Source organism: Pholis gunnellus (assembly GCF_910591455.1).
Source record: "Pholis gunnellus genome assembly, chromosome: 7".
In the NCBI taxonomy this organism is placed as follows: domain Eukaryota; kingdom Metazoa; phylum Chordata; class Actinopteri; order Perciformes; family Pholidae; genus Pholis; species Pholis gunnellus.
In genome coordinates, this window is record NC_136533.1 from 18,633,861 (window position 1) to 18,650,479 (window position 16,619).

Genomic DNA, 16,619 nt, shown 5'->3' on the forward strand with positions numbered 1-16,619 from the left:
TGAATGATGTACTGTATCTGTCCCGGGTCCCTGAGCAGATCAAAATCATCCTTGCAACGTTGTCATTTTTCTCCTGCTGACAATCAGGCCTTGAGAGGCGTGCCACGTGGGATAAGTCGGAAATGATTTATTGTCTTGCTTCTGCATCACAAAGAGGGAATATTTCAAATCTCCACACACACAAATTTCACAGCTCATGGTTCATCAACTTTGATTATACATACACTGACCCTGTCGAGCATCCATCATCACACATTCACTGTTAACCTTCGCAATGCCTGCCCTAAATAAAAATCTGAGTACAAGCAATTCTGTTATCCCTCAAATCAGAAATCCAATATGGCTTTTGATGGAATTAGATTGGATGAGGCAGGTCAGCGCTCATCCTGTCAGAGTGAATATGCAAATGATTTATATCTGTTTTGAATCTCAAGTAGTAATCCTTGTCCATGGAGAAAATCAAATCCTACAGCATCTTCAAACACCCTATCTCCTTGGCTGGTCTAAGTATATACTATGACATTAGAGCAGCAGTGAGAATGGGTTTCTAGAGGACAATGTGCGGCGCTATCCTCCATATCAGTCACTGTGAGGCGGGGATCAGCCAGCAAACATCATGACAGGCAGGAAGACATTTCACTCAAGAGAGGATAGATGACATGCATTTAAAGGATTGAAATAGTGTCTGCATAAGTACATTTACAGAGTCACTTTCTTTCTCTTCTAACTGTTTAACTTTCCAGAGGTGACATGAGGAGCCTCTTATCAGGCTCAATCTGGCCTCATCATTTCATCCATTAAAGCTGAAATCAATCTGAAAATCAATGCTTTAGCTTTATATTGTCTGCTTTGCACAAGAGCGACGGATAGGAGGAGCAGAGTGCACTGCCCCTGATGCTCTGGATGAAATGTTGAATCTTTGTCTGTATGGATTTAGTCATTTCCTGAGGCTCCCTCTGTTGCTCAACACCCCCTTCAGCTCCCTTCAGCTGCAGCGGCTGAAACTGTGATGTGTACGTGATAAACTTTTTTGCCCCCACAGGGGGTAACACTTGGTTCAACATCACTCGCCTGCCCCGAGGAGCTCTCTCTCTCTGCCTCTGTTATTGTTATTAAACAGCCATAGGTGTTGTGAGAGGGCAAAGGGCAGGGTCTCTATCTCGACGCCCCTCCAACCCATTTTTTTACAGAGGAATCTGCCTTAAAACATCCCTCGGCAGAGAGCTGAAGTCAGATGGCATCAGGATAAGAGGAACAGAGGCACGATGACACTGGTGCTTAAAGAAAAGTAGGAAAAGTTTTGGGAAGGCCATTAAGTTGATCTCATATCTGTGAAGTGATGATCTAAGGTCTTCAACATATGGTCAATGGAAGCTGTGCTGCTCAGAGCAACATGTGATGATGGTTGATTAGGAACCTAGCTACAGGTATATCAAAGTGGGAAAGCTATCATTGAAAGATCACCAACAAATGAAGTCAAATTTGTAACAATTTAAAGTTGAACACAAACCAAACTATTTTGATCATTGCATTGTTACCAGTCCTCTTTTCTGAAGGAGGATAATTGCCTTCGTTTGTACATTATTGAACTGAAATACATAATTCACAACTTTCAGGCTTGTTCCTGGCTCTTCCCTGCTACCTGGAGCTCTTTTGTGATGTACACTGATGTAAATGCTAAACTTTTTCTCTGCACTCTGCTCTACATGGCGCTTCAACCTGCAACGAAAGTTACGGATGTAACTACGGTTCTGTGAATCCTGGATGACCGCTAGAGGCCATGCTAAACACTGGATATCTATCTTCTCTCTCGTGCATGCGCAGGTCGAGTCATATATCAACAAAGTCACCTGTGACCTCGGATGACCCCCGAAGGCTATAAGTTCCGGTATCATCCTGAGATCATAACTCTGTCACACAAACACACAACTACTATAGACAGGCATCCATTCTACTTTTACTTATTGTCAACAAATCAGGAGAAAAGATCAATGTAATTAACACAATGACAAGAACAAACTCACAAGAACCAGTCACATATATTTAAATGTCAACAAAGCAGGTAGAATAACATAAAACCCAAATAACACGATTCAACAGGCCTCTGCACAATCCAGCACAACTGCAGCACTAAAACACGCATTTTGCCACACACTCAAGAGCAAGTCCTTCTCGATTCATGGACGCCAGTGATGACAGTCGAGCCTCCCCAGTTGTATTTCCTGAATACGTTTTAATGCGTTTGAGGGCTGAAAATGTCCGCTCGACAGAGGCAGTATATTATAATATATAAACACTAAAAATGTAATGTCATGTAAAAATGTCTTGTATATCTATATAACTCTTACTACTACTACAAAGTTCTGCTAGCTACACTAGCCCACTGACCAATCAAGCCGCACGTAAATGCTGACGTACTTGTAGGCCATCCAGAAGCTCTGGCATGTCAAAGACAACGCCCAAAATGTCAAACTACAAATATGATTGGTTGAAGACTGCAAAGGGATGCACTTGTAATTCTGAAGGCCTCCGGGCAGACTTTTTTTACTTAGAGACAGCATAGGGGCGAAAGCTGATTGGATAAAAGCTCTACTCAAAACAAGCTGCAATGCAACTGAGGAACACAGCAACTATGTAATGAGATAATAAGCTAATGGGAAAACTATTTAGAATACATGTAGTGTAGTTATGAAGATTAATTAAATGATAAAATAGCTATAACTTTGGGATTCTGTCAGTGTCTCTGACGGCCCACCACTGGTGCACTATATTTAATAATATATAATATATATAATAATGATTTTATATGAAAAATGTAAAGTAATTGTATCAATGTATCAAAAAAAGTACAATAAAAAGTACAGTAATTTCTTCTGAAATATTTTGTTTAGTAAAAATGTAAAATGCCAAAAAGGTTATACGTATTCCAGTCAAGTACAAGTACCTCAACATTGTACTCAAATAGAGTACTTGAGTAAATGTACTTTGCACTTAGCAGAGGACCGTAATGATCTTGCATCAACATGTGATTATCATACTTATCACAGACTTGTATATTTCCAGCTGTCTTCTTTTGATTAACCCTCATGTTTACCAACCCCTCCACACACACACACACACACACACACACACACACACAAACACACAGTGGTTTAGTGTACTGCCGCATCTCCTGCCTCCCTCTCTGAGCGGCTGTCATTCATCTCTACAAAGTGCTGGACTCTACAGTCACTGTAGCAGCGCTGCTTAGGCGCTGCTTAGCTTACTTGGTTTGAGCCACTGACAGATGAGCAAATAGACCAAATTGGATGGATGCAGCTTCCATCGCCAGCCGAGGCAACCCTAATAGTTCGCTTCAGATCTCAGCTCTCTCATCTGTCACACACACTTACACTGAAAAAGAATGTGCAGTCTCTTGTTTTCAGCCTCTCAGTCCCAATGTTTCCCCCCCTTGTTTTTATATCCTGCCTTCCATCTGCTTCTCTTCTCTCCCCTTCTCTCTCTCTCAATAATTCCATCTGTGTGATTGCACGCCGCACACACTCAAAGAAAATACGCTGCGGGTCCCTGTGGGAGGTCAGCAGAGGTTGAATTTATCATTTCATTTACCATGTCGGTTCAGCAGGTGTGCAAAAGGTTACAATAGCAATCACTCATCATCGCCTGGAGATGATCAATAATATATATCCTGTTTGAAGAATGAGCCTGAATTTGACATTTTCAGAGGTGGGACTTTGTGTATCGGTGCGATTCATTCCACCATTCTCTCTTGGTACTCGGTACAGAAGGTTAATGATTATACTGGGACGCTGGAACAAAAGGATGGTGCAACTGGTGTATGAATCTCCACCCCAGAGCTTAAGGTCTGATCTTTTAAATCGTATTCAGTTATTAAACACACAGCACTTTGTCTCTTAGATCATACATTTCCTCATCCAACAGGGGTGGGAGCATTTAGTTAACTGTTTTAATCGACTCTGGATCTTTCCCAGGAAAAAACAGGAATCAAATCACAAGACAAAGAAAGGTTTTATTCCTTTTATCGGGAGAAAATAAACAGAAGTGCCTCAAAAAACTGAATTGAAGTGAATAAACAATATTCATGCAATGCATAACAAATTCCTTGCTTCATGCATTTTTCAGTGGGTTTGGAGATTATCTGAAAGTGAACAGCGCTTCCTCCCAGCATCCTGTAACTCATCCTCTCAGTGCTCTCTGTGTCCTTAACACAACACACTTCCAGCTGGGAGTGAGACTTTGTAGATCAGAGCTGTGTGGCCAAACTGATGCAACATCATGCCAGGTATAAAACTGACAGACACATCTGTTGCACCAGCAGTGTGTCATCCACTCAACTCCGCTCCATCCTGTGAGTCAGAGAGAACTCTGAACTTCTGTCAGTCCAAAGAGAGAGAGTGCCTGAATTAAAATAACAGTCATGACAAGTCTTTCTGAGTGGCCTTTGATCACTATTGTACTATGGCAGTTGTGTGGGTGTTTCCCAGAAATTAGCTTTGTAAACACTCATTTGAGAATTCAGTGTAAACAAGCATAGCTTTTAAGTTTCACTGTTTCTCACTAAAATGCACTGTATGTATTAATTCGACCTGAGAACATACATAGAATGCTTTTCTTAAGCCTTTTTTTATGTTCTGAAATTTTGCATTTTTAGCTAGACGCATGGTTCTAGGGATGGCAAGGTCTGTCAGTCGGTTCTGACCACAACTTTGGTCTCGTTTGTAATATCTCAACATCTAATTGATTGATGGCAATCAAACATTCATTGTCCCCAGAAGATGAATCCTACTGAAACTGGTGATTCCCTGCCTTTTCCTCTCGCGCCACAAGCAAGTTGAAATTTGTGGTTCAGCATGAAATATTTAGACACTTATTGGATTGGTTTCCATGAATCTTGCATCAGATATTCAAAGTCCAAAAAACAAAGAGGATACACCAGCAGGTCAAAGTTAAAAAAAATTGGTACAGATATCCATGGTGCCCAGAGGATGTATGCTAATTGCTTTGGTGATCCCCTGATTAACCTACAGCACCATGAGATTGACATTTGTATTGAGATAACAACTTTTGGATGCCCTCAGAATGAATTCTGATAACTTTGGTCATCCCTGACCTTTCAACTAGTGCCGCAGTCCAAGCAAAATCTGTATTCATTCAATAGAGCTACATTGCGTAGTTTGACAGCTTGGGTCAAGATGCAGCGCAACCTCCAGTCCAAACTCGCCGCAACAGTCCCACCATGCACCGTGCGACTGCTTCTCCTGCTCTCCATAGGAAATTAATAGAAAGCGCTAAAACACCCTCCGTCACCGGATCTGCTGGAAATGTGCCCTAAGCAGAGCCTCACAATTCCTCTAGCAATGAGTCTTGCTTTAACGTCGGCTACCTCTGGCATCTCATTACTGGTACCAACAGTTATCACTGTTACTAGAAACATCTAATCAATAACTCATTCAGGGGTCTTGTCCTCACAGTGCAGGATTACCAGAGACTAGCAATAGCAAACCCTACATTGAATTCTTCAATTTAGCTAAGAATTAGCCTTTACAAATAATTTGAACTACAGTGCCACTTGCAACAAATTCTACAAGGTAAGTTTTAAAAAGCATGTTAAACTTTTTCCACTCTCTAAATCCCATGGTCAGAATTTGGGAAAGATCTGTGTGTCATTAGTTCAATGATCTCCTTTGAAGACTTAAATCCTAACATTGAAAATGGGACAGAGTGAGTTGTGCAGAGCATATGTACAAAATAAAAAACAGTCCTCTATAGAGGAGTGATGAATACAATATGCTCTAAATTACATTATTGCAAGGAAACATTTATCTTTTAGGTTTGAGGTACCATACCCTGCTATGATTGCCATAACAAAATATACAGTGAAATGTCAGGCAGAAGTTACAGTCGCTGCTTCCATCTGTATTTTCACAGTACGGTTGTTGTTCTGCCAGTCTCTGGTCCACTTGAAGAATGAAATGGGAGTAAAGCAGGAACCAGCATATGTTAGTAATAAAAAATGGCATGAACAAAATAGACATATACCTTCTCCTGTGGTAATCTGTACCATATGCCACTAGTTCAGCTGGGGGTTGAGCAAACTCGCTCAGTTGGAGTGAAGGATTGAGAAGACGTCCAACGTTCATGCTGTTTAAGTACAGAGTTTGAGTAAAGGCTGTTTGACACTGGATGTGTGGAGCTAATGTAAACATGTTGATTGATACTCAAGCACAGCCTTGTTGACTGGCACATTTCTCATTGACTTTCTCTCACATCCCCCACACACTGCCACTCCACAGTACAAAATACGGTTACAGATTATAGTTCGATCTGGAGGAGATCTGTCATGGGTCAGACATGTGTCTGTCTGCAGAGCGAGCTCGGCTGAGGCTCCCCAGTGGGGCCTTCCATGTCTGGATTGACAGAACTATTAGAGCACTGTCAGACATGTAGGACGGGACAAGGTCACCTCAAGTCGGCACATATTCTCCATCAAGGCTGTGGCGCAATGTGGACTCAGTTTATCTGCACTGAGTGAAAAAGCGGGGCTGAAACCGAGAGGAGAAAATTAAGAAGCAAGGAAGAGAGAAAGAGAGAAGAGCAGCAGGAACGAGACAGACGGGCAAAGACAGAGAGGGAGTGAGGATAGACAAATAGAATGCATTCATTTATTCACATCTTGATTAGTCTGGCTCAATTCTTCAGGTCACAAGCTCTTATTGAGGCAATTGCACACTGGAAAGAGAAAAATGTAATGGCGTATTCACTTCTCAAACATGCATAAATGCAATAACACACACATAGTCCGAAGGTCAGTGCTCTGAGCTCTCATGGGAGGTAATGGGATACAGGTCCGTTAGAACAGAATCAGTAGTGCATCAGCAGCTTCAACGCCTCCTAGACTGCTACTAAGATCCAGTATATGCATTGTGTACAGTGCTTAGCCAGATTCCGGTATTTTTAGACCCTATGTATTTCATTTAGATTCATTTCAGGCCAATAAAAGCACCTATGCAGATGTTAACAGTAAATATAATGGCACTTTTCACAATTATTTATGAACATTCATTGTTAATGTCAAATAGTTTGACCAATATTGTCGTCATAAATGCAAAAAAGTTGAATTAGCAGTGTTTCCTGCAGAAACTATTTTTTTCATAATTTGCCTATTTGGACTTTCAATACACTGACAACAGTATTTCTAAAGCTCTGTCCATTGCGTATGCTCATTTCTTTACCCACAGACACCGCGACAGACCAGAATGCATTGCACCCACAAGGCCAGTTCCAAGGAAGAGGTGCAACTCTTGAGTATTTCTCTAGAACAACTTGCTCTCTTTGTGTTATCACCTTCACACCTTATCCCTCCACCTGCAAATTAATAAAACAAGTACAGGCACATCCAGGGGATTGCTGAAAGCCATTCTGGGAAATCAGTTACTGATTTAAATATACTGTATACTGTATTTATATATATATATACTACGTTTTTACTGTATATTACTTATTTACTATATATACCATGTATATATGTATATCATTTTAGTGGTGACTCAAAACCACCAGCTGCTTGTAAAGGATTCATGACATAACAGACAGCAGCAGTGATCAACACAAACCAGTGTATATATATTGAAGGATAACTACTTTAAGGCATGCAGTGAAAGTATGCGTTTTTCCCCCATGGTGAAACTGAAGGAGAATGTGTTTATTTCTGTCACATGAACTATCTGCTCTGTGTTTATGGCTCTGTATTCGTCAAGTGCAGAGGAAACGCGAATAGAAGGGTCTGTGAAAGGCTGAAATAATAGAAGCTTAGCTCCCCACGATCACCTCAGAAATCCCAGACACGTTCACAACCCCGTGGCTTACTATACTACAGCCATGGATTAGCTTGACTGCAGGAGACTTGAATGTTGGCAGCTCAGAGGGTATATACTGTATGAGCAGATTTTCCTCACCTTGACAAATCTCCTGTCAAAGATTTAGGGAAAGTCAAGGATTCAGTGACAAGCTATGAGGATCTTTAAAGGAATAGTTTGACATCTCAGGAAATACGCGAAATATATTTTTTGCCAAGAGTAAGATGAGAGGATCAATTTCAGTCTCATGTAAATCTGTCAAATTAGCACATTTCCTGTGTCTTGGCTGTAACCTTATATTTAACATACAGACATGAGAGTGGCCTTCATCCTCTCATCCAACCCTCTGCCGAACAGTGCATATCCCAAAATATGTGTGGTGCTGGACTGCTCCTTGATTTAGGGAAATTATGCGCTGATGTGACAGTACGATCAGACGAGGATCACCACACACACACCCAGAGGAGGCTAGCGGGGACTGAAGGTGGTTTTCTCCCAAGTAATGAACTTCACAGCTATGTTGCTGCTGGCAGGTCCTCTGACTGTCATATTTGTGTTACTGTGATTAAACAACAGGCGAGATGATGGGCATAAGTGGATCAGCATAGTGCCTCTTGTGACCGGTGCTGGCCCCGCCACATGAGATGCCATCGTGCGTTTGCTAAAAAAAAACTGTATTTCCCATTTATCCAAAGAAAGTTGATTGAAGCACTGTGTTGTATGTGTGTTTTTGAGTGTGTTATGTAAATATTTTGGAATTTGGTTCACAGTTCGCCAACGGTGAATCCCGAAGTGTCTCGACGTGTCGCGACATGCCGCTTTCTCTATCAGACATATCACTTTTCTAATGGGACGAGACGATTTCTTTGACTTTTGTTCAGCTCACATCAAAGGGGGAAGTTAAAAGCGTGTTTGCCCGTATCTTCTTCATAACCTCAAGCCAGGCTGGCTGTTATTTAAACAGGATCATTTCCCTCTACACAACAATAGGAATTTGGAGCTGCAAAAAAACAGCGCAGTAGATACTGATGCTTCACCTAACTAATCCACTTGCTGGTACTTGTTTGCAGAGTCGTCTTCCTGCTATAATAAGAAGGAGGCATTGCTCGACTGGGTCTCATCTGTCACCCACAGCTTCTCTTATGGATTTTCTTGTTTTGATCCTTGCCATCTGCGCTTCCTCCTCTCCCTTTGCCTTTTCTTCCAAAGTCGACATCATGAACAATTCATTCTTAGCCACGGCTTCACTGGATTTGGCTCCATAGTGCAAAGCAATTGTCAAATTATTTTGGTCTAGCATTGTTATATTTTCATTGTCTGTGAGCTAACACAGAATTTGCTACCTGTACATTGGAAAAACTCAGTCATCCCAGAGGATTTAGTCCAGCGGGGAAATAAACAGAAATAACGCAGCTGAAGCTCACTCAATAATATCTCACCTGGAGATACAAATATTGAATATTTTTTCTCTGACAGTAAATGGGAATGTAAAGAGTGGTTTAAAAGCACACTTTCAGTGACACTGACAGCGTTAAAATTGAGTAAATGTCATTTCAGTGTAAAAGGTCATGCATGAAAATTACAAAAATCTACAAATCCTCGATGCAGCAGCTCCAGCAGTGTTTTTCTAAAATGCCAGAAGGGTGCTGTGTTTTTTTACCCTGAGGAGATATCCCCAAATATTGATTACATTGGCACTGATTTCAATATAATAAAAACGTGGCACAATTCCATCCAGTCTGCATATTGAATAACCACCAAGGAACAGTAGGATACAATTTCTTTTTCGTGTTTGTGTTTATTGTCTACAATGACAACAGTCACATTTATGAAGTGGCTGTTTCATACTGAACCTAATGCCGGTCCACCAGCTGCATGCAACACACAGAGTGAGTGACATTAGTCATGAATCATCATGAGTGACATAAGTGACATTGTGCAACTAAAACTTGCAATTCATCCTCAGGGGTGCATGAAAAAAAAAAAGGATGTTAACATAAGGAAAAAAAAAACAGACACTTGATCTATCGCAGGTGTTGCCAGAGGGGTGCAGAATTAACTTCATTCTATTGCCTGTCTCCTCTTAATCAACTGAAGAAAGCTTAGCTGGAGCTCACCCTCACTGTACCAGACTCCATGTCACATCAGCATTCCTCATTTCCCTCCAAAACTCTTTTCAATCATTACCAGATCTGCTCCTGGGCCATATGCGACTGTGTGTGTGCGTGTGTCCCTCTTTGTGTGCATGAGTCTGTCGATGTTGCTGCCTTATATGCCAAAGTGTATGCTGCTGTGTACGGGTTTCCCTAACACAGATATGTTTTATCTCACCCCCCCCCCAGACATAATGGGGACTGGTCTCCACTGGTACAGAGTGGTACAGCTGCAGACCGCAGTCATTCCTGTCTGCCTGCCTTCCCCACAGCATGTGTGCACCAGGCACCGACCTCACAGTGCAACGCCGACCATTGGATACTGAACAAAAGACCTGTGAATGGAACGAGACCTGCACTCCCTCACCCCCCTGAACTAAACTAAAGCAGCCCAAAGCTACCCAGTAGAAGAACTATAAAGTGTCACAGTTCTAGTACTACATCATAACCTCAACAAGTGCCTCAGTCGTTCCGGTTTTCATACACGTTTGACTCAAAAGTGAGGTCTCACTTTTGAACGTTTGATGCTTAGTGTGGGGTCATATTCTGCCACTTTGGTGGCACACTTCACACTGTAACGTTCCGATGGTTTCCAGGGGATATGCTGCAGTGCTGTAATTTATCATTTTTGTGTACACCCACTTCCCAAAATGTGTGTGTTCAGTTGTTGATTTTCCACATTTCCCAGAGTGCCTTGTGACAAGACTCAGAGATGTGTGTTCTTTGTGCCGGAGGGACTGAGTGAGGCGAGAACAATGCCACAGAGCAGGATGCCCAGTTGTTCAAATTACCTCAAATTACCCTTCAACAGGGTTATATTTCACATGCTACTGGCAACAGCTTCACAAAGATGCAAGTTGTGGCTGAATTGAATTTCTACATTACATTAGATTCATTTAGCAGACGCTTTTATCTAAAGCGACTTACAATTCAGATTCTATCACACCGTAGGCACAGCTACGGGCGCAGTTTTTGGGGTTAAGTGTCTTGCTCAAGGACACATCGACATGCGACTAGCCCGGGCCCACTACTGCTGCTGCCAGAGAAGCATCTCTGACAGCTCTATGATGGATTGCCCTCTGAATGATTGTTGAATGTCATTGTAAAATGTTAAGTCTAGTCTACAAGGCAACCCTTGCCTCTTTCACCATGTGTTTAAACAGGTGCAAGAATACTGACAAGAAATATCAAATATGTTGTAACACACAGTTGTAGCTTTTGCCAGTTTCCATCACAGGTTCCAACAACTAAAAATAGCATTAGACAAGATTTTATATACAGTGGAAGCGCAGTAAATCTTAAATTACATGAACACATAAAAGATTACGACCATGGTTAATTAATTTGTTCGGGTGGCTTTGGGGCAGTGGATCCAGCTGTAAACACAACAGTAAGGAATTAATTTATAAGGTTGTTATGGAAAACTTTTCACCAACCCTGCAGACACGGAGCATAGAAAAATTCTATATTTGCTCTCCTTTAAGCTCTGTTTTGGCCTCCGCCAAGTCCAAAGCTCAATATCTGACTCTTAAGCTGCTAAGTGCTTCACTATGTTCCCCAGCTAGTCGCTAACTTTGTCTTTCTGCCTTTTCGGTGTTGGGCAGGTAGTGTGCAGTAGGTTTATCAGAGAATGTTTTCTGAAAATGGCTAATTGATGCTGGAATCGACACTGATGAGAACATTGAGACTAAACCAAAACAGTTAAGTTGTAGGCCATAAAACCAAAACAGAGTGAGAAAAATGTTTACAATACACATCAATTTATCAATGAGAAAAATAGTGATTACAGCAGCTTGAAATATGTTATGTTGACCCACCAGGCTACATACTACAGAGTTCCACAGATTGACCACTGGGCTAAATGATCATTTAGCTTGCTGCTTACCACGTCAACTGTATCATGCATGTTTGGCCACCTGACCACGTGAATGAGATGAAAACGGACATCAAAACGACATAAAATGAGCCAGGAATTACCTACACACATTTCAAATGACTTTAGGATGAAACTTTCCTTTAAATATTTGAATCAAACAAGCTCTGCCCAGACTTGAAAGTCATCTCACACCTAAAGCGTGATTAGAAAATCGTCCTCAGGGTGGTACATATCCCCGAGCACTGGATATCATGTTCCCCCTAGACATTCACTGTGACATGCACACATCGTTAAGAAAATCAAAGAATCCCTGTGTTCCTGGGTCTGGTGGGTGCCATAAGAAATATCCCACCATATAGAGCAGTTTCCTGTTCTGACAGGATACCACTGCCGAAAAAGGGAAATCCAACACCCACCTGCAAATAACACTGACTCAGACATGTCGAGAGGAGCTCTTGACATCTTGCTGTATGTGTTACGAGTTAGTATGTGTGTCGGAGGCCTGCCATACGCGAGATGTGCCAATGCAGAGCTGTGAGGTGCAGTAGGTGTATAACAAACATTATAGAATACGGTAATTATAGTTAAGGCCTATTAATTAATATCAATTACTGAAACAACCAAGAGTTGGATGAGAAGATTGGTACAAATCTCCAATCGGTAAATGTATGGCTACAGCCAGTAGCCTCTTAGCTTAGCAGACTATTTGTCGGCTAGAAGCAGTCATTTCCTGAAGTCTTGTTGTCACCATGCTGTTTCCAGGCAGCAAGTGGAGACCTGGGGAAGTTACGGCTACAGGCTTAGAAATGATCAGGTTGTGCCAGAAATCCCTCTGCTTCTACAAGAAACTATCAGGCACATAACACGGCAAAGTGTTGTTTTTATACTTTTTCTTTTGTACGATTTAAACACATAAAGATATAGGGTGTTAATTAGTGAGATTTGGAGTTACTGGTAGGCATATTTTACTTTAGACAGAGCCAGGCTAGCAGTATTCCTCTGTTTACAGGCTTTATGCTAAATTGAGCTAACTGGCTGATGGTTAATTGGCTTTATAATTAACATAGAGATCTAAGAATGGTACCAATCTTCTCATTCAACTCGCGGTGATACTGCCTGTCCCAAAATGTCAAATTATTGCATTAACCTTCTGTAGAAGAGAGAAAACCCGCCAAATTATTCAAGTCATTACTAAGGTAGCTGATAGAAGCTGGAATATGATCATAAACATGTGTCTTTTTTAGATATGTGGATTGATTTATATCAAAGATAAACTGATAGGAACACATTCCCCCTAGCCAGCAGTGCTCAGATGCATATGTCATTCTAATGACAAATCTATTGACAAAGCTGCGGCTATATTTTTGGACAGAGGCTACACTCAACGTGTTGCTTTTTCTAAATCCCGCTTTGATCTTTTACAGAATAGTGTCAAAAAAGAGAAAAAGCTACTATGTTTCCTGCATCACCACCTATAGCCCTCAGGCGCATATTCTCAAGAACACAATACTAATACATTAGCCTATTTTGACCTCTGATCCAGCATTAATCCTTCAGTTCGAGGGTCATTCCCTCTTTGTGTATAGAAGAGGTCCTAATTTACGCAATAAGCTGGTTCGAGCCAACATTAAGTCAGGTCCTAAACAGACTCTTTAAGCTCCCCTTAAAGATGGGAGCTTTTTTGGATTGACACTTTAGATACATTTCAGCCAATTGGTCTCAATGAGGCTTTTGATGTGAGTGTTCTGCTGTAATCCAAGTTATTTAATGTAGAATTTGGGATCTATGTTTTATGACGACCCCTGCCTGGTACCCCTTCATAGCCCCTTGTTCTATACTTGTTCAATTCTTGTTTTGAGATTTTTTCTGTCTTATTGTGATTAGCAATGGCTCACGACTGATCCCTCTTAAAGCTCCATTTACTATGTAATGAAATGATATAATATTATTATAGGGTGCTCCGTGATTGTATTTGTTTTTTGTCTGTATACAATGTGCTCCACCCACCTTTTTTGTGTAAGTGTGGCATCCACTTGTAAACCTCTCAGTACTACATTCAGCACTTTAAAGCTGTAGTTAACAGGAGGCGGAGCCTCTACCACCAGGGTGTGCAGAGGTGTACTGCATACAGTGATTGGGATGTGATATGTTTGTTTCTACACCTGCCATTCCATCTGAACCATGGATGCTCTGATGAAGGTCCTTTAGACCGAAAGCTAAAAATAAAGTCTTGTCTGCATAGATTTAAGTGTGCGGCTATCTATTCTACCAGATGATTGAAGCTGAAAAGTTAATAAAGGAATAGCCGACACCCAACGAAGTAACTACATTATTTGCTTTGTGACAGCACAAAAGGGAAATCAGCTTTGGTGGAAGAGATGCAATAAAGATATTCATAAAGGCTTCCTGACAATGGGTCACCAGCGTTAGCATAATATGGCAAAATCACCCAAATTGCTCCCACTTGGCAGAAAGAGGCTGAGAGAATTGATGGAGCGATATAGAGGTTCAATTTGGCAGGCTGTGGCTTGGTTAAGGACAACGCACCCTCGGATTGACTGGTGCCGCTGCCTTATCTGTCACTACAGATAGAGGGTATTTTGAGGTTTAGAGGTCCTGCAGTGTCACATGAGAAAATGGGATGACAATCTTTCACTATATGGAACTTCCTATAAGACCTCAAACAGTCTTCCTCTGATGCCCCAACAGACGCCCACATCCCCTGTCTGTAAACCATTAGTCTTAAACCTGTAATAACAGACCTTTTGGCCTCTGGTGGTGGTGGTGGTGGTGGTGGTGGGGGGGGGGTGTATCTTGAAATCTGCCAAAATACTGTATGTATCTGTTGAACATTATGAGACTTAAAGCTGCATTAACTGTTTTTTTGCCACTTTGGGCAGCACACACTGACATATTATTGTGTCTAAGGCCGGTTTATTCATTTTCACATTCAACAGAATAGCAACATTAGTATTCATGTTTCTGGCCACCTGGCGATTAATAGTCCAATATTCTCTCTCCTTTCAGCTCTGATTAGGTCTCCACCAACTCCTTGAGGAAGATATTTGTCTTTTTAACTGCTACATGCTCCACTGTGTTCACCAGCCGGTGAAGACTGATGATGAACATTGTGCAGGAAAACCATAACAATGAGTTAAATGACACCATACTTCTCCTTTCACATTACACATGGTCATTTGATGTATTGTTATTATAAAATTATAGAATTTCAAGTCAATTTCCAGGCTAGTAATTACTACCTTGTGAACTACACAATACTTTTCTAGCCTTGGGCATTACATCAAACATTCCACATGGTCCAGAAGTTTTTTTCTTTTGCAGTTCATCCTATTCACCGGTCCAATGCACCTCTGAACACCACACACCTTACAGCTGGTGCCTTGCTGCATGCCAAGTGGCCTGAGTATGCAGATTGACTGAATATTGACATTCGATAATGTACAGTACGTGCTCATACTTTAAACTCTGACGTTATATCGCAGTCTCTCTGAACTGTATGTGTCAAGGTATACAGTAATATAATGACACTACTGTATGTTGTCATCACAATGAACGCACATTATGTGAGTCTGATACTGACTGTGCGGCTGAAGCCTTACAATCGTGTACTGTTGGATGCAAACAGACATAGAAAGGATGAACAAGCTGCTTGACAAAAATGTTTCACTGTACCTTTAAAACAAAGAGGTACAGTGAAATAAAAGTGCTGCTCATGATGCCAGGCTTCTGTTGGTGAATCATCAATACGGTCACAGAGTCTCACTAAGTTTCTCTCTCTGTGTGCGCCGGTCTGCCTCTCTTTCTCTCCCTCACTCTATAACTCAGTTTTATTCACATCACTCTGCATAATGCATGATAGCACATAGGTCCCCCAAGGCCTTTCATTACGTAAACCTGTTGCAAGAGGAGCCACAGCAGCATTTTTACAACATCCATCAAAACGGGCAAGCATGTGTTAGAGTGGTTTGTGATGTATTGCTGTTTGAGCGGCAGGGAAGTCTGAATACAATTACACTTACTTGCAAAGCACACACCAATAAGTATTTCTAAACACTTGGAAAGCTGACGTGAAAACTACCGGCGAGGCATTGTGTGTATGAGAAATAAGCAGATGTACACAGGAATGAAAGACCTCCTTCCTCTGTGGGTGAAAAGGATAGAACTCACCTCTGCAGGGCATTAAAACCAACAGGGAGAGCCCCTTTCACTGAAAGCTCTCTAAGTGAGGCATTAAGCCCGAGGATGTCAGGGCCTGCTTCTTGATTTCGTGCATTAACAAAACAGCCACATACAGTAGAAGAAGGATATAATAAAATAACGTCTGCAATGTAACACTGCACTGGAGACAGAGGAGGCGAGCTGGCCTTAAGAGGACCACTCTCTCCCACCCTGATCTACTCAGTCAGTCATCACCTGCCTGCAGCTTTTGCAGCTCACTCTGAGAACAAGGAAGCACCATTTCAGCTGCAGAAATGCTCTTTCACTGATGTGTCTGAGTTAAAGTTCACAGTTCCTTGACAAGAGAGAGACTGAGAGATTGTGGCATAACCTTTTCATATCAGAGATCTGGCAGCAAGCACATTCTAAGGGAGGTCCTTTTTTAAATCCTGGATCAGTATCACCATGTTACATTAATATATGGATGAGCCTCTACATGTTATTCTGATGTAAATATCTACTGTGAGAGATAAG

At 41.5% G+C, this 16,619-nt stretch overlaps 1 protein-coding gene across 1 annotated transcript in view; it reads right to left on the reverse strand.

Annotated features, from left to right (window-relative positions):
* btbd11b (BTB (POZ) domain containing 11b) overlaps window positions 1-16,619 on the reverse strand; it is a 65,437-nt gene that overhangs the window by 47,700 nt on the left and 1,118 nt on the right. The window lies entirely within an intron of this gene.